The following is an 18,362-nucleotide window of genomic DNA, read 5'->3' on the forward strand; positions in this document are numbered from 1 at the left end:
TATTTATAATGAAGATGGTGTATGAATGTCAATTATACATAGTGTATTATAATAATGGCAGTGTAAAGAAAGAGATATAACTTGCATTTATATAGTGCCTTTAATGATCACAGGCCATCCTAAAGCTTTTTACAGCCAAATGTACTACTGAAGTGTAGTCACTATTGTAATGTAGGTAATGTGGCAGCTGTCTGACCTGCTGAGATTTCCAGCATTTTCCGTTTTTATTATAGCAATGAATTAATGACCAGATAATCTGGGTTTTTTTTAGTGAGTATAGTTGAGGAATAAATATTGGCCAGAACACCGAGGATTACTCGCCTGCTCAGTGTTGCTTTGATTCCATGCTGAGAAGAATTGACAATGCTCTTGCCTCCAAAAATGAGAAGTATACTCACCGTACCCTGCTGCCTGACTGAAATGCCGATGAAATTGTAAGAATATATTTTGCTGGGGAACTGAAATAGGCAACCTTATTCTTCAGACTGACTTGCCTGCTTTCAATTGTCCAATATAGTACAGGCAGTCATCCCATGTTATTGCTGCCAAACATATTCACTGAAGCACTGTGCATGCATTTGGCAGCAATGTTGGAATGAAAAGCATTGATGCATGTTGTTTTGTTCAACTGTATTTTATAGTGCTGTTTTATAAGAGCAGAGAACCGAGTTTTCACATAGAAGAACTTTTCTACACAATTTCTTTTGGTTTCTGTGCTTTTGCATGGTGTGTAAACTCAAAGGAGGAACTCTGAATCTGCAGAAGCTATATTTCTGTATGGCAGAGTCACTGAGGTCCTCAGCTTAACTCACTGTATAACACATTGATCATTCAAGGGTGTTTAATGAGTGAACAAGAACAGCCTCTGTGACTTATTAACCCTCCTAGTTGTTTCTGGTTACCTAGGTGATTTCTTGCAAGGGAATTCAGAAGGAGAATAATGTTTCACAACTTAAGTTGTTTGAGACACGATTAAAACTCAAAATGACTTAAAATGGTTTTTCACACCTGATCATATTTCCAGCTGCTGAAAAGGGCTCACATGTAACTACAAACAAAAGACCATTTGGAGACTACACCAGAGGTGAATAAAGATATATATTGATTTCCAGGTTTTTTTGCAGAATTGGGCAAAGATATTTAATATTAAGCAACTTTTGCTGATAGAGCTTTATTTATCTGAAAATCTAAAGTGCCCAAAAATGTTAATTTCTTTCTTGTGGAGAGTATAGGAGCTGTGTAAACTGCTGTTCACCAAAAGCAGCACAGATACTGTTAGCGGTCTAACTGACAGGAAGTAGAAGCAGATAGGGAATGTGAGTGGCAAGCATGTCCGTTCGTAACATTTACACTTTGCAGTACAGCTTGCTATATTTAGACATTGCTGGTAGCTTGCGATAAGTTCTTGAGCGGCAATAGGTTTTACGTGTTCAGTAACGGTATAGGCCCTCCTTAAAGAGGCAGTGCTGCTGTCATCAGGTCCTGTTGTTGCAACCAAACCCCAACTGACAGGCCATCATAATGACCACTATCATTTTTATACATGTATTAACTGCTGTGTGAAAGTTTTTCATGTGGTTTTAAATGTTTTCTCTAATTATGTGTGTGTTGGAGACAATCAGCAATGTAATGGATCTATTATGCCCTGCACTATGTGCAGCAAGATACTTTACTGTGGCAGTGCTACCCCTTTACGAGTAAATTGATTTGTCTGCTGGAAAAGCTCGAATCAAAGATTACTCTTGTAGAGTATTTGCTTCATGGGTTCTTTGTTTAAGAAGTCATAGCTATATATTAGCTGTAAGCTATAATTGAATATTGGGAAGGCCGAAGCCATTGTTATCAATCCCTGCCACAAACTCCATTCCCTAGCCACTGACTCCATTTATCTCCAACCCCTGTGAGGCTGAACTAGACTGTTCACTACCTTGGTGTCATATTTGACCCTGAAATGAGCTTTCGACCACATATCCACAGCATAACTAAAACTGTCTACTTCTACATCCGTAAAATCGCCCATCTCCGCCCTTGCCTCAGCTCATCCACTGCAGAAGCCCTCATCCATGCCTTTGTTCCATCTAGATTTGACTATTCCAACACACTCCTGGCTGGTCTCATATTCTACCCTACCTAAACTGGAGGTGATCCAATACTTGGCTGCCCGTGTCCTAATTCGCACCAAATCCCGTTCATCCATCACCCCTGTGCTCACTGACCTACGTTTCCGGTTAAGCAACGCCTCGATTTCAAACTTCTCATCCTTATTTTCAAATCTCTCTATGGCCTCGCCCCTCCCTATCTCTAATCTCCTCCAGCCCCAGAATCCCCCGAGATGTCTGTGTTCCTCTAATTCTGCCCGCCTGAGCATCCCTGATTATAATTGCTCAACCATTGATGGCTATGCTTTTTGTTGCCTAGACCCCAAGCTATGGAACGCCTGTCTAAACCTCTCCGCCTCTCTGCGCTCCTTCAAGACACTCCTTAAAACATACCTCTTCGACCAAGCTTTTGGTCACCAGCGCTAATTTCTACTTATGCACTCGGTGTCACATTTTTATCACATAATACTCTGAAGCACCTTGGGATGTTTCACTATGTTAAAGGCGCTATATAAATTCAGCAGAACCTGGTCTCCAATTGTCTTGGATCCCCTTGCCACTGGACCAAGACCTTGCTCTGTGAAGCCCGTTTGGTAGCTGGTGTGCAACGGCCACCCACGTTAAAATAATCCACGCACCGGCATCTTCCACACTTTAAGATGAAGTTCAGGACCTGGAACGTCAGGATCCTCATGGACAACCCTCACAGTGAGACCGGAACATCGCACTGCTATCATTGCCCGGGAACTTGGGCACTTTGACCTCGACATCGTCTCCCTAAGCGAGACCCAGCGGGCAGGGGAAGGTCAGCTGAAAGAACAAAGTGGTGGTTTTTCTTCTGGAAAGGCAAACCAGAAACCGCCTCCATGGGGTAGGCCTTGACGTAAAAAAACGAGCTAGTGGGCCGTCTCAGAGACTCACCTTGCGGGATAAATGAATGTCTCATGTCTCTTCGGCTCACCCTAGCCTGGAACCAGTGCATTACGGTCTTCAGTGCTTACGCCCCAACACTGGAAGCTACAGACGAGATCAAAGAGGAATTCTACTCCAGCCTCGAACAATCACTGTCCCGAGCCCCAATGGGCAACAAGTTGATCTCCCTTGGCAACTTCAACGTCAGAGTTGGAAAGGACACTGACCTCTGGAGAGGTGTGATTGGCAGAGAGGGTAGGGAAAGCCAACTCCAGTAGCACCCTCCTCATGACGAAATGCTTAGAACATGGCCTCATCATAATGAATACCCTGTTCTGTCAGAAGGACAAATATAAAGCCTCATGGCAACATTCGCTCCAAGCACTGGCATCTGCCAGGCTACGTCGTCGTCCGAGCAAGCCATGACTGGAGCTGACGACTGCTGGATGGACCACTGCCTAATTTGTTCTGTCATCACCATCAACATTGCCCCAAAACAGCGAAGGCAACAGAAACAATGCCGCAGGAAAATCAACGCCGGAGCACTCAAAGATTCTGCTAAGAAAACCCTATTCACCTAACGCCTCGCTACCAACCTGATGATTCCCAGTGACCCAGAGATGCAGAGTGCCCACAGTGTGTGGTCTGCCCTGAAGACTTCCATAATTAGATCACTCGACCAGGAAACACCAAGACTGGTTCGACAAGAACAACCAGGAGATCCAGGAGCTAATATACCACAAGCGCAAGGCATTCTTGGACTGGACACAGCAACACCACTCGAAGGCAAGAAAGCAGCTTTACAGACGTCTGAAGGCCAATGTCCAACACAAAACCTGTGACCTAAAGAACAGATGGTGGGTGGAGAAAGCACAAGACATCCAGCAGCTAACCGACAACCATGACATGTGAGGATTCTTTAGCCCAGTCAAGACGACCTATGGCCCAAGCACCCAAGGCCCTACCTCACTGCTGGCCAAGAACAGAGAGGTGCTCATCAAGGACAGAGAGGCAGTCAGTGCCCGTTGGCAGGAGCACTCGGTCTTAGACATGAGTGTCCTCAACTCCATCCTGTAGCAAGCCACCCACCACCATCTCAGCACAACCCCACCACGGCACGAGGTTGAAAAGGCCATCCGACAACTGAAGAAAAACAATGCATCAGGGGCAGATGGAATCCCCACCGCAGCACTAAAACATGGTGGAGAAGCACTACTGGCGCGGATTCATGACCTCGTCTCTCATCTGGAAGGAGAAAAGCATGCCAGGAGATTTCAGAGATGCTGTAATCGTGACCATCTTCAAGAAAGGCGACGTCTGACTGCAGTAACTATAGAGCAGTTTCCCTGCTGTTGACCACTAGGAATGTCATCGCAAGAATCCTCCTCAATCACCTTCTCCCTGTGGCTGAACTCCTCCCAGAGTTGCAATGCAGATTCCGCCTACTAAGTGGCACAATGCACGTGATCTTCACCACGCGGCACATGCAAGAGAAATGCCGGGAACAGCACCAACCCTTGTACATGGCCTTCTTTGACCTCACAAAAGCCTTCGACACTGACAATCATGAGGGATCATGGAACGTCCTCCTCAGATTCAGTTGTTCTCAAACGTTTGTCGCCATCCTCTGCCTGCTCCACGATGATATGCAAGCCGTGATCCTAACCAACGGATCCACCACAGACCCATTCCACGTTCGGGGCCAAGCAAGGCTGTGTCATCACACTAACGCTCTTCTCGATCTTCCTTGCTGCAATGCTCCATCTCGCCCTCAGCAAGCTCCCCGCTGGAGTGCAGCTAAATTACAGGACAAACAGGAATCTCTTTAACCTCCGCCACCTCCACCCCAGATCCAAGGTCATCCCATCGTCCATCATCGAACGACAGTACGCAGACGACGGTTGCATCTGCGCACACTCCAAGGCCGAACTCCAAGCCATCGTCAACACCTTCACCGAGGCATATGAGAGCTTGGGCCTTACACTAAACATCCATAAGACAAAGGTCCTCTACCAACTTGCCCCGCCACACAGCACTGCCCCCCAGTTATCAAGATCCACGATGAGGCCTTGGACAACAGGGACCATTTTCCATACTTCGGGAGCCTACTGGCAACAGGGGCAGACATCAATGACGAGGACCAACACCGCCTTCAATGTGCCAGTGCAGCCTTCAGTTGCCTGAGGAAGAGAGTGCTTGAAGACCAGGATCTCAAACCCGGCACCAAACTCATGGTCTACAGAGCCCTCCTATATGGTTCAGAGACATGGACTATGTACAGCAGGCACCTCAAAACACTGGAGAAGTACCACCAAAGCTGCCTCTGCAAAATCCTGCAAATCCATTGGCAGGATAGGTGCACCAACATCCATGTTCTCGCTCAGGCCAATATCCCCAGCATCAAAGCACTGACCACGCTCGATCAGCTCCGCTGGTTGGGCCACATCGCCCGCATGCCTGGCACAAGACTCCCAAAACAAGGGCTCTACTCGGAGCTCCGACATGGCAAATGAGCCCCAGGTGGGCAGAGGAAATGCTTCAAGGACACCCTCAAAGCCTCCTTGGAAAAAGTGCAATATCCCCATTGACATCTGGGAATCCCTGGCCCAAGACCACCCAAAATGTAGGAAAAGCGTCCGGGTAGGTGCTAAACACAGAGTCTCTTCGCCGGAGCAAGCTGAAGCCAAGCGTCTACAGCGGAAGGAGCGTGCGGCAACCCAAGCACCTCACCCACCTGTTCCTTCAACCACCATCTGCCCCACCTGTGACAAAAACTGAGGATTCCTTTTAAGTGTGGAAGTAAGATATCCTTGACTTCGAGGAACTGCCTCAGAAGAAGATACAACAACACAACTTGTATTTTTAAGAACGAGCTGGAAAAAGCAGCAAACCTGAGGACTGGGAGAAATTTAGAATGCAGCAGAGGAGGACTAAGGGTTTAATTAGGAGGGGGAAAATAGAGTATGAGAGTAAGCTTGCCGGGAACACACAAACTGACTGCAAAAGCTTCTATAGATATGTGAAGAGAGAAAGATTAGTGAAGACTAATGTAGGTCCCTTGCAGTCAGAATCAGGTGAATTCATAATGGGGAACAAGGAAATGGCAGACAAATTGAACAAATACTTTGGTTCTATCATAGAAACATAGAAAATAGGTGCAGGAATAGGCCATTCGGCCCTTCTAGCCTGCACCGCCATTCAATGAGTTCATGGCTGAACATTCAACTTCAGTACCCCATTCCTGCTTTCTCGCCATACCCCTTGATCCCCCTAGTAGTAAGGATCTCATCTAACTCCTTTTTGAATATATTTAGTGAATTGGCCTCAACAACTTTCTGTGGTAGAGAATTCCACAGGTTCACCACTCTGGGTGAAGAAGTTCCTCCGCATCTCGGTCCTAAATGGCTTACCCCTTATCCTTAGACTGTGACCTCTGGTTCTGGACTTCCCCAACATTGGGAACATTCTTCCTGCATCTAACCTGTCTAACCCCGTCAGAATTTTAAATGTTTCTATGAGGTCCCCTCTCATTCTTCTGAACTCCAGTGAATACAAGCCCAGTTGATCCAGTCTTTCTTGATAGGTCAGTCCCGCCATTCTGGGAATCAGTCTGGTGAACCTTCGCTGCACTCCCTCAATAGCAAGAATGTCCTTCCTCAGGTTCACGAAGGAATACACGAATAACCTCCCGAAAATACTAAGGGACTGAGGGTCTAGCGAGAAGGGGGAACTGAGGGAAATCCTTATCAGTCAGGAAATGGTGTTGGGAAATTGAAGGGACTGAAGGCCGATAAATCCCCAGGACCTGATCATCTGCATCCCAGAGTATTTAAGGAAGTGGCCCTCGAAATAGTAGATGCATTGGTGGTCATTTTTCAACATTCCATGGACTCTGGATCAGTTCCTATGGATTGGAGGGTAGCTAATGTAACCCCACTTTTTTTTTAAAAAAGGAGGGAGAGAGAAAACAGAGAATTATAGACCGGTTAGCCTGACATCGGTGGCGGGGAAAATGCTGGAATCAATTATTATAGATGTAATAGCAGCGCATCTGGAAAGCAGCGACAGGATTGGTCCAAGTCAGCATGGATTTATGAAAGGGAAATCATGCTTGACAAATCTTCTAGAGTTTTTTGAGGATGTAACTAGTAGAATGGATAAGGTAGAACCAGTGGATGTGGTGTATTTGGAATTTCAAAAGGCTTTTGATAAGGTCCCACACAAGAGATTAGTGTGCAAAATTAAGGCACATGGTAGTGGGGGTAATGTATTGACATGAATAGAGAACTGGTTGGCAGACAGGAAGCAAAGAGTGGGAATAAATGTGTCCTTTTCAGAATGGCAGGCAGTGACTAGTGGGGGTGCCGTAGGGTTCAGTGCTGGGACCCCAGCTATTTACAATATACATTTAATCATTTTAGACAAAGGAATTGAAGGTAATATCTCCAAGTTTGCAGATGACTCTAAGCTGGGTGGCAGTGCAAGCTGTAAGGAGGATGCTAAGAGGCTGCAGGGGGACTTGACAGGTTAGGTGAATGGGCAAATGCATGGCAGATGCAGTATAATGTGGATAAATGTGAGGTTATCCACTTTGGTTGCAAAAACAGGAAGGCAGATTATTACCTGAATGGTGACAATTAGTAAAAGGGGAGGTGCAAAAAGAGACCTGGGTGTCATGGTACATCAGTCATTGGAGGTAGGCATGCAGGTACAGCAAGCAGTAAAGAAAGCAAATGGCATGCTGGCCTTCATAGCGAGGGGATTGAGTATAGGAACAGTGAGGTCTTACTGCAGTTGCACAGGGCCTTGGTGAGACCACACCTTGAGTATTGTGTGCAATTTTAGTCTCCTAATCTGAGGAAGGATGTGCTTGCTATTGAGGGAGTGCAGCGAAGGTTCACCAGACTGATTCCCAGGATGGCAAGACTGACATATGAGGAAAGACTGGATCGGCTAGGCTTATACTTACTGGAATTTAGAAGAATGAGAGGGGATCTCATAGAAACGTATAAAATTCTGACGGGACTGGTCAGGTTAGATGCAGGTAGAATGTTCCCGATGTTGGGGAAGTCCAGAACCAGGGGTCACAGTCTAAGGATAAGGGGTAAGCCATATAGGACTGAGATGAGCCGAAACTTTTTCACCCAGAGAGTGGTGAAGCTGTGGAATTAACTGCCACAGAAAGTTGTTGGGTGTAGTTTGTTGGACATATTCAAAATGGAGTTAGATGTGGCCCTTATGGCTAAAGGGATCAGGGGGTATGGAGAGAAGGCAGGGGTGGGGTCCGGAGGTTGAATGATCAGCCATGATCATATTGAATGGCGGTGCAGGCTCGAAGGGCCGAATGGCCTGCTCCTGCACCTATTTTCTATGTTTTGATGTTTCCAATGTTCTCCTGGCCAGCCTCCCATCTTCTACTTTCAATGAACTTGAGCTCATCCAAAACGCTGCTGCATGTATCCTAACACGCAGCAAGTCCCATTCACCCATCACCTCGCTGCTCACTAAACTGCATAGCCACACAGCTGTCTGGAGGTCCCGTGCAGCCGGTTAAATGGACCATGCACCCAAAATAAAATAGGGGGAACATTGTCCACCAACACCTTAATTTTAAAATTCTCATCCTCATGTTAAAATCCCTCCATGGCCTCACCCTTCCTTCCTATGTGAACTCTGCAGCATTAGTGCTCCTAATCCGGGAGGGCGGGTCCTGTCTGTTCCCTGAAAGTAGTAGTGTTAACATTGTGAGCTCTGGTGCTGCTTGTCACAACAAATGGATCAAATTACATATTGCAAAGATCTTGATTACTCAGACAGGCAGGATCTATTTACTCATTCAGTAATATTGAGGTTGGGGACAGCATCACCCAAGAAATTAGGGATGTGTGCAATAAAGGTACAGCAGTTATCATGGGTGACTTTAATCTACATATAGATTGGGCTAACCAAACTGGTAGCAATGTGGTGGAGGAGAATTTCCTGGAGTGTAGTAGAGATGGTTTTCTAGACCAATATGTCGAGGAACCAACAAGAGGGCTGGCCATCCTAGACTGGGTGATGTGTAAAGAGAAAGGACTAATTAGCAATCTTGTTGAGGTGGAAAGTGAGAGAGTTAATTCAGAGAGTAGGGTCCTGAGCTTAAGGAAAGGTAACTTCGATGGTATGAGACGTGAATTGGCTGGAATAGACTGGCGAATGATACTTAAAGGGTTGATGGTGGATAGGCAATGGCAAACATTTAAAGATCACATGGATGAACTTCAACAATTGTACATCCCTGTCTGGGGTAAAAATAAAATGGGGAAGGTGGCTCAACCGTGGCTAACAAGGGAAATTAAGGATAGTGTTAGATCCAAGGAAAAGGCATATAAATTAGCCAGAAAAAGCAGCAAACCTGAGGACTGGGAGAAATTTAGAATTCAGCAGAGGAGGACAAAGGGTCTAATTGGGAGGGGGAAAGCAGAGTATGAGAGGAAGCTTGTTTGGAACATAAAAACTGACTGCAAAAGCTTCTATAGATATGTGAAGAGAAAAAGATTAGTGAACACAAACGCAGGTCCCTTGCAGTCAGATTCAGGTGAATTTATAATGGGGAACAAAGAAATGGCAGAGCAGTTGAACAAATACTTTTGTTCTGTCTTCACAAAGGAAGACACAAATAACCTGGGGATCGAGGGTCTAGTGAGAAGGAGGAACTGAAGGAAATCTTTATTAAGCGTTAAATTGTGTTAGGGAAATTGATGGAATTGAAGGCCGATAAATCCCCGGGGCCTGATGGCCTACATCCCAGAGTACTTAAGGAAGTGACCCTCGAAATAGTGGATGCATTGGTGATCATTTCCCAACAGTCTATCGACTCTGGATTAGTTCCTATGGACTGGAGGGTAGCTAATGTAACCCCACGTTTTTAAAAAAGGGAGAGAGAAAACGGGTAATTATAGTCCGGTTAGCCTGACATCAGTAGTGGGGAAAATGTTGGAATCAATTATTAAAGATGAAAACTGACTGCAAAAGCTTCTATAGATATGTGAAGAGAAAAAGATTAGTGAAGACAAATGGGGATGGCTGGACTGACATGAGGAGAGACTGGATCAACTGGGCCTTGAAACACTGGAGTTTAGAAGGATGCGAGGGGATCTCATAGAAACATATAAGATTCAGATGGGACTGGACAAGTTAGATGCGGGAAAAATGTTCCCGACGTTGGGGAAGTCCAGAACCAGGGGACACAGTCTTAGGATAAGTGGTAGGCCATTTAGGACTGAGATAAGGAGAAACTTCTTCACTCAGAGTTGTTAACCTGTGGAATTCCCTGCTGCAGAGAGTTGTTGATGCCAGTTCATTGGATATATTTAAGAGGGAGTTAGATATGTCCCTTACGGCCAAGGGGATCAAGGGGTATGGAGAGAAAGCAGGAAAGGGGTACTGAGGGAATGATCAGCCATGATCTTATTGAATGGTGGTGCAGGCTCGAAGGGCCGAATGGTCTACTCCTGCAGCTGTTTTCTATGTTTCTATTCCAGACAAACTGCTGGGGTATGCCTTGTCCTCCAAGGGGACTAATCAGAACTTTGGTGTTACAAATAGCACTACAAGGCTGTAACTATGTAAAAGGGGTGGGATTTTGGCATTCCCATGAGTCACCTTTATTGCAATCCCTTTCTGTGGATCAAGTCATTTCTAAGCTATTTTACTAGCACAATTTCTATTCTCCTATATTTAAAGAACAGCAGGGAGTTTCCCAAATGTTTCTGTCCTGTACTTTTCCTTTGGTTCCAGAGCTCTTTTAAATCCCATTTAAACATTATCATAGAGTTTGCATTCGTACTTTCTGTTCTGCCTGGAAATGCATAAACATTCCATTCAATCAAAGGGTGAGCATGCTGGTTGGGGAAAACAAAGAGGCATATAGTTACAGATCAATTATTATAAAAGTATAGTAAACTCTTTGAATATTACCACAACAGCATCATAGAATCTTATAGCTTGTTTGACTGGATGAATATGCTGGAGATGTGCTCAAAGTGTCCGTCCCATGTCTGTTACAAATGTCCCTATCAGCAATGTATTTTAAGCATCAGGCCAAGTTCCTGTTAGAATGGAATCCACCAGCCATCGGAGCATTTTTCATTCTGAAAGACATGACTGTAAACCCATGTGGCCCTGACGGTGTAGCAAACAGAGTGTAACTGGCCCACTGCACTAAGTGGCACCTGCCAAGGACCTTGCGTCAAGTCCAGAATTGTCAGCTATTTGGTGTACCCTAGCTTCTCCTGGACCTTGCCTGCATGAGGCATTGAGCAGACATAACATTTGTCAAGTCATCTAGTTAAAGATAATCTATACAAAACGATCTGGTCTCATTTCCGACATCACAACAGCGATTACACTTTAAAAATACTTCATTGGCTGTGAAGCACTTTGGGATGTCCTGAGGTCATCAAAGGCATTATATAAAATCAAGTTCTTGTTAATGACTAATACCACTGGTGATAACCAAGGGCTGAGGGATAACTATTATCCCCAGGTTCAGCATTGCCTGTACTTCCTTACCTGTATATTAGCTCAATGTCTGGCATAGAGTATGCACGATAATGAATTGGTTTGGAACTTCTCATATTTAGATTGTGTGTACACTATTTAGCATAACTTGATTTGCCCAAGAACAGCGAATGACAACCTAACATCAATTTCCTGGCTTGGTGTTTCTGTGTACGACATAACTGAGCTGATTCAGTGATCACATTTATCTAGAATACCATTAGATAAGAAATCTATCATCGCATCTTCCTCTTCCTCCACCAACCACGAGGTACAGGAACACTTCCTCATAGCAATAACAACAATCACTTGCATTTAAATTAATGCATCTAACATGGAAAATTGTCCCAAGGCGCTTCAAAGAGGCGTAATTAAAAAAACATGGACACCGAGCTAAGGTTGTGGGTTCAAATCCCACTCCAGAGACTTCAGCATATAGTCTAGGCTGACACTTTAGTGCAATACTGAGGGAGTGCTACACTGTTGGTGGTGCCATCTTTCAGATGAGATGTTAAACCGAGGTTCTGTCATCCCTGTCGGGTAGATGTAAAATATCCCATGACACTATTCAAAGAAAAACAGGTAAGTTCTCAATGCCAGGGGTATCCTAGTTAATATTTATCCCTCAACCAGCATCACTAAAACTGATTATATGGTCAGTTATTTCATTGCCGTTTGTGGAACCTTGATGTGCACAACATGTCTGCCACTTCTCCTACATTACAACAGTGACTACACTTCAAAAGCACTTCCCTGGCTGTAAGGCTGTCTTACTACAGTTATACAGGGCCTTGGTGAGACCACACCTGGAATATTGTGCGACGCCACTGCAGGTCGGGGCTATAATTAGAACTGGAGTGCCAGGCCCTGGAACATCATGGGCAAAGGTGCGGCAAATGAGGGTACAGGGCCCTGAAGAGCCGAGGGCCCAGGGGCAGCATAGGCCTGCCCTCACTGCAATATAAGTGCGCACTAGGTCCATGCAGCAGAGCAGGTTTCCAGTCATCCTGGTTCAACCCTTGCCACTGGATAAAGGCCTAGCTGTGTCGAGCCCGTGTGGTGTCTGATGTGCAACGGTCACCACACGGTAAAAAAATCCACACACCGGCATCTTCCACCCCCTCAATTGGAGTTCAGGACTGTAACACCCGGTTCTTCACTGAAACATCTGTGAACTCTTGTGGAAGCAAGTCATCCTTGTTAGAGGGACCACCTATGATGATGATGATGGTGTGCAGTTTTGGTCTCCTTACCGAAGAAAAGATGTACTTGCCACAGAGTGAGTGCAGCAAAGGTTCACCAGACTGATTCCTGGGATGGCAGGACTGTCGTATGAGGAGAGTTTGGGCCAACTAGGCCTGTATTCTCTAGAATTTAGAAGAATGAGCGGGGATCTCATTGAAACGTATAAAATTCTGATGGGGTTCGACAGACTGGATGTGGGGAGGATGTTTCCCCTGGCTGGGAAGTCTAGAACAAGGGGCTCACGGTCTCAGGATACGAGGTAGGAAATTTAGGACCAAGATGAGAAGTATTTTCACTCACAGGGTGGGGAACCTGTGGAATTCTTTATCACAGAAGGCTGTGGAAACCAATTCACTGAATATATTTAAGAGGGAGATAGATAGATTCCTAGACACACAAGATGCCAAGGGGTATGGGGAAAAAGCAGGAATATGGTGTTGAGATAGAGGATATGCCAGGATCATGTTGAATGACGGTGCAGACTCAAAGGGCCGAATGGCCTACTACTGCTCCTACTTTCTATGTTTCTATGTTTTCAAAGCATTTTGGGACATCCCAAGGTCATGAAAGGCATTATATAAGTGCAACTCTTTCTTTTTAAAATGGCTTCAACAGCAAATATTAGCAACACAAAATACCTGTGAATGAATTCCAACAGAATAGGTCCACTCGATGCACAAATACCAACGGAACTACAAAGCACTTTAAAAAACACACATGTCGATATATAAGAAATATGCAACGCCAGTCATCTGTGTTGTCCTTGTATTACATTCGTTTGGCGATCAGACCCAGAGTTTAGTATTTCAAGAGTTATCCCCAAGTGAATCTTTTCATAAAGGTGCGGCGGTAAAGATAATTGAATTCAAGTTGATAGGGCTGCGGAGACTAGCAGGCAGGCACAGACAGATACAGGTATGTGATATGTTTGGCAAGCTGGCATTGTGCTGCCGTGTTGCTTACTCTGTGTAATTGGATACCCTGCTGGAATGGTGAGCAAATGAAGGGCGGTATGAAACAATGTGAGAGAACTGGATTTTCAAGTCCTGTCAAACAACAGCTTGTTGTTCCTTAAGTTAATACCACTGTCTGCGAGTATACACAATGACAGCAACATAAGAAAGTAGTGCTGAATCCTGCAACAACTTTCCAAATTCATATTGAAATGGATTAGTGCTGTGAAAACAAGGTAATGTCTTGCAAATGGAAGCTTTTCCTGTTCACTTGTAAATAGATTTTGAAGTTACTGTAGACATTTAAAGATACAATAAACGTCTGAAGCTCCTGTTAGCCTGGCCTACTGGTGTGTCAAGTGATGGTGTGTTTGTACAAGTCGAATATATATAAATATTATAAATTGAGCTGAGTCAAGATAACGACTTTATAATCAAAGTCACATTTTCTGAACAATTGTTGGAGGATGACTTTGTTTTAATGAGTTGTTTGTTGTAAGGCACATGCCAGTGGCAATTCAATGATTGTACTTGGCACAAGAGTTAAGAGCAGCATTTGGGAATGAAAACAGCAAAAGTGATTTCACAACACTGCATGTTGCAAGCTATACCATCAAGGTAAGAGTGAAAAAGATCAAATGCAATCAAGCTATAGTTTGGTTTTGTAAATAGTACTGAATCTTAGTTCATATATTTTCCTATGCAATTGGTTGAATTTTTCTTGGTGTTTTCCCCAATGTAAAGCTGACCTGTAGCTTAGCAATCAAACTCTGAACTTTGATAAATTTGTAGGGTTCATGGCCTTCTCTTTGAGCAGGAATGGAAAGAAGAAAATAATTTATGGCACTGAGCTGAGTTTGCAACCATTTTCTTCTCTTGCCCACATTACAAATTATCTTTGATATTTCTTCTTTCTGTACTACAAGTTGTTATCCTATTATTTTTTCTCTTTTACTTGACTTCACCGTTATTTCTTTCCCTCTTTCTTCAGTCTCCAAACCTGAGCCTCCACCCGCCTCCATGCTTCCTAGGAAGGGTCAAAGAGGCGGCCACAGGACAGTAAGGACTCACTGCTCGGTCGGTGTGGAAGGGTCGCTATTTTGAAAATTGCCCTCCATTATTTTTGCAGTGGTGTACTTGAGCGCCCTGGCCGTCTTCCCATCCAGTCGGACACGCACTGACCCCTTACCGACCGGTGACAACCCCCCTTCCGCCCGCATAGAAAATTGCCCCGCAGGAGTGGATCAGCCGCCCCTCAGTGCTCCCGACAGCTTTCCCAGCGGGAAGCATCTTGTGGTTGGGCGGCGCATCTTCCCTTAAAGGAGAGGGCACAATGCCGTGGCAGCCATTTTATTTTAATTGACTGCCAACTTCGAAGTCAGCCGCACCCCTTCTTGGGTACTGGCCGCTAGCTTAGTCGAAACCCTCCCTAGTGGCCCAGTGGGAGCCACTAAAGTGGCTGCAGAGTTCGCATCAGCCATTCCCTTTTAACTGAAGGGGAGGGACGTTGTGACGCATCAACACGATGCACCTGCCTCGCACTGACTTCTTCAGCATGGCGCTGATGATTTGGAGTGGCGGCCAACCCACTGCAATGGCATTTTCGTCCCAGCCCAGACCACCGCTCCGCTGCAGAAAAAAAAATAAAGTGCTGAATTTCGCTGGATTCTCTGCCCCGTGGAGTGGGGCGGAGAAAACACTTAAAGAAAGGAAAGTGCGCCCTGTTTGGAGCAGAGAGCCATTTCAGCCCCTCACGTTTAAAATGTGACCTGTTTTGATATTGAGAGAGCATCATTGGTTTAATTTAAGTTCAGTATCTGTATTACACTTGATCATAAACTTCACTTCCTGCCTCTCTTCAATGTTGATATCCTGATTGAATCTGAAAGTGAGGATTGCAAATTATATCTGGTCCCCCAGACTGAAACATTTTATTTCAGTGGATTTGCGCATGTCCGAGTCATTAGACAGCTTGCTTGTGAGTAAAACAAGGTTCTAATCTGCCAATCACAGGCCATTTAGGTGTAACGCTAACGATCTCAGAACCTTCGAGTGGCAAAAAAGGAACTTAATAGTTTGCCCAGAGACCTAAAAATGTGGGGTTTTAGCACCGATTGATAAGGCCCATTTTGAAAAATTGGAACCTGTTTAAAGTGGCGGAGTGTGGGTGTAGGTGGGGAGACTGGACAAGGAGGAAAAAAGAAAGAGTTGAGATGAAGAAATCAGCTTCCGGGTCACTTGTCACTTTAATTCTCCGCTCCATTCCCACTCTGACTTCTTGATTCTCTCCTGGAGTTGCCCATCATTTCCATCCTGTAAATCATGAGCTCCAAGCTCTGCACAAAGACCTGACCAATGTTGGAGCCAGATTCCTCCATGCTCCTTGACACTGACAAGAGGCTCTCTGGCAGGCTTACCATTGCACCAAGCATTTCCATGTGCTTGTCCATCACCCTTCTTCTGAAGGCTGCCCCATCGAAATCATCATCGAGTCATGTGCAGCAGAACTCATGCACGAACTCGGCTCCTGGGGAGCTGGCACCTGAGCTAACCTTTGCCCCTGCCCTGGCTGCAGCCAACTCATGCTCAGTACCTCACCATGTGCAGATTCCAACTCTATACTAGCCTCTAAATTCCACACACTGCCATTTTCTGAGCTGGTGTCTGCGAGTGTTAGATACAGTGCCGATGAGTCGTCTTCTCCTCCACCACCCACCTCCACACGTTCAGGGACAGGCTGGCCTGCTGGCAGTTCTTGGGTATCTGAAAGCAGAAAGTCACAAGGGTCGTGTTGTGGCGAGTGGTGAAAGCAAGATATCCATGCACACACCATCAACTGCTTGTAAGTGAGAAGAGATTCTGGGATGAGGGGGAAGTGGGATGGGAGAAGAAGGATTAGGTATGACCATTACATCATTTTCGGCAATTGCTTCAACTTCTCTGGTGGCCAAGGACTCCATCACTCCCCCTCCAATAATGTCAAGCACAGATTCCTCCAGGTCAGTGAGGTTCTGTATTACAACTTGACCATCTCCCATCTGCTGTTGTGAGCCACCTTTGCCTGCAAGAGAAAGGGAAGTGTGTCAGTGAGTGCAATGCAATGTGTTTGTGTGATGTGCCTTCCATGGTTGAATAGCTGTCAGTGTGTGCAAGGTTTGAGATGTGGGTATGATCGTTGCAGCAGTGGTAAGTTTGTGAGGGTGAAGTGAAGCTATGATTGTGAGGTCTGAGTGGTGAAAGGTAGAAATTACTGGTAGGTGAGTGATGGGGGTGGGGTGCCTTGAGCAGAGTGTGAGGCTTGTAGTGCAAATGGTGGGATATGGCATTTGCTCACCTTGACCTGCACAAGATAAAAGTTCACAGGGTTTGGGGTAATATATTAGCATGGATAGAGGATTGGCTAACTGCCAACCCGAGATGAACCATATATCCTGACTCTCTGTTTTCTGTTAATCAGTAACTAGTGGGGTGCCACAAGGATCAGTGCTAGGACCCCAACTATTTATAATCTACATTAACGACTTGGATGAAGGGACCGAGTGTAACGTAGCCAAGTTTACTGATAATACAAAGATGGAAGGAATAGCAATGTGTGAGGAGGACAAAAAACCTGCAAAAGAACATAGACAGGCTAAGTGAGTAGGCAAAAATTTGGCAGATGGAGTATAATGTTGGAAAGTGTGAGGTTGTGCACTTTGGCAGAAAAAAAAATCAAAGAGCAAGTTATGATTTAAATGGAGAAAAATTGCAAAGTGCCGCAGTACAGCAGGATCTGGGGGATCCTGGTGCATGAAACACAAAAGGATAGTATGCAGGTAAGCAAATGATCAGGAAGGCCAATGTAATCTTGGCCTTTATTGCAAAGGGGATGGAGTATAAAAGCATGGAAGTCTTGCTACTGTTATACAGGGTATTGGTGAGGCCACGCCTGCAATACTGCGTACAGTTTTGGTTTCCCTATTTAAAGGATATACTTGCTTTGGAGGCAGTTCAGAGAAGGTTCACTAGGTTGATTCTGGAGATGAGGGGGTTGACATATGAGGAAAGGTTGAGTAGGTTGGGCCTCTACTCATTGGAGTTCAGAAGAATGTGAGGTGATCTTATCGAAATAGTGCTGCAGTACAGCGGGACCAGGGGGGGCTTGACAAGGTGGATGCAGAGAGGATGTTTCCATTGATAGGGGAGACTAGAACTAAGGAACATAATCTTAGAATAAGGGGCTGCCCACTTAAAACTGAGATAAGGAGGAATTTCTTCTCGGAGGGTTGTAAATCTGTGGAATTCGCTGCCTCTGAGATTTAAATTTAAGACCGAGATAGACAGTTTCTTAACCGATAAGGGAATAAGGGGTTATGGGGAGCTAGCAGGGAAGTGGACCTGAGTCCATGTTCAGATCAGCCATGATCGTATTAAATGGCGGAGCAGGCTCGAGGGGCCGAATGGCCTACTCCTGCTCCTATTTCTTTTGTTCTTATGTGTGAGGTCTTTAAAACTTTTCTTGGCACTGGATCCAGATCCACTTTGAACGGGTGCAGGCAAATGGCACTGGCATGACACCGCTCGTTTTCGAACCTAATCCAGTTTCTAGGCCAGAGTACTTTACCATTACTTT

General features: G+C 45.2%; 1 protein-coding gene across 3 annotated transcripts in view; it reads left to right on the plus strand.

The window, feature by feature from the left end:
* LOC139275011 (ETS-related transcription factor Elf-1-like) overlaps positions 1-18,362 on the plus strand; it is a 256,795-nt gene that overhangs the window by 58,591 nt on the left and 179,842 nt on the right. The gene's annotated exons all lie outside the window — the stretch shown is intronic.

This window comes from Pristiophorus japonicus, chromosome 10 (genome assembly GCF_044704955.1).
Source record: "Pristiophorus japonicus isolate sPriJap1 chromosome 10, sPriJap1.hap1, whole genome shotgun sequence".
Classification (NCBI taxonomy): Eukaryota; Metazoa; Chordata; class Chondrichthyes; family Pristiophoridae; genus Pristiophorus; species Pristiophorus japonicus.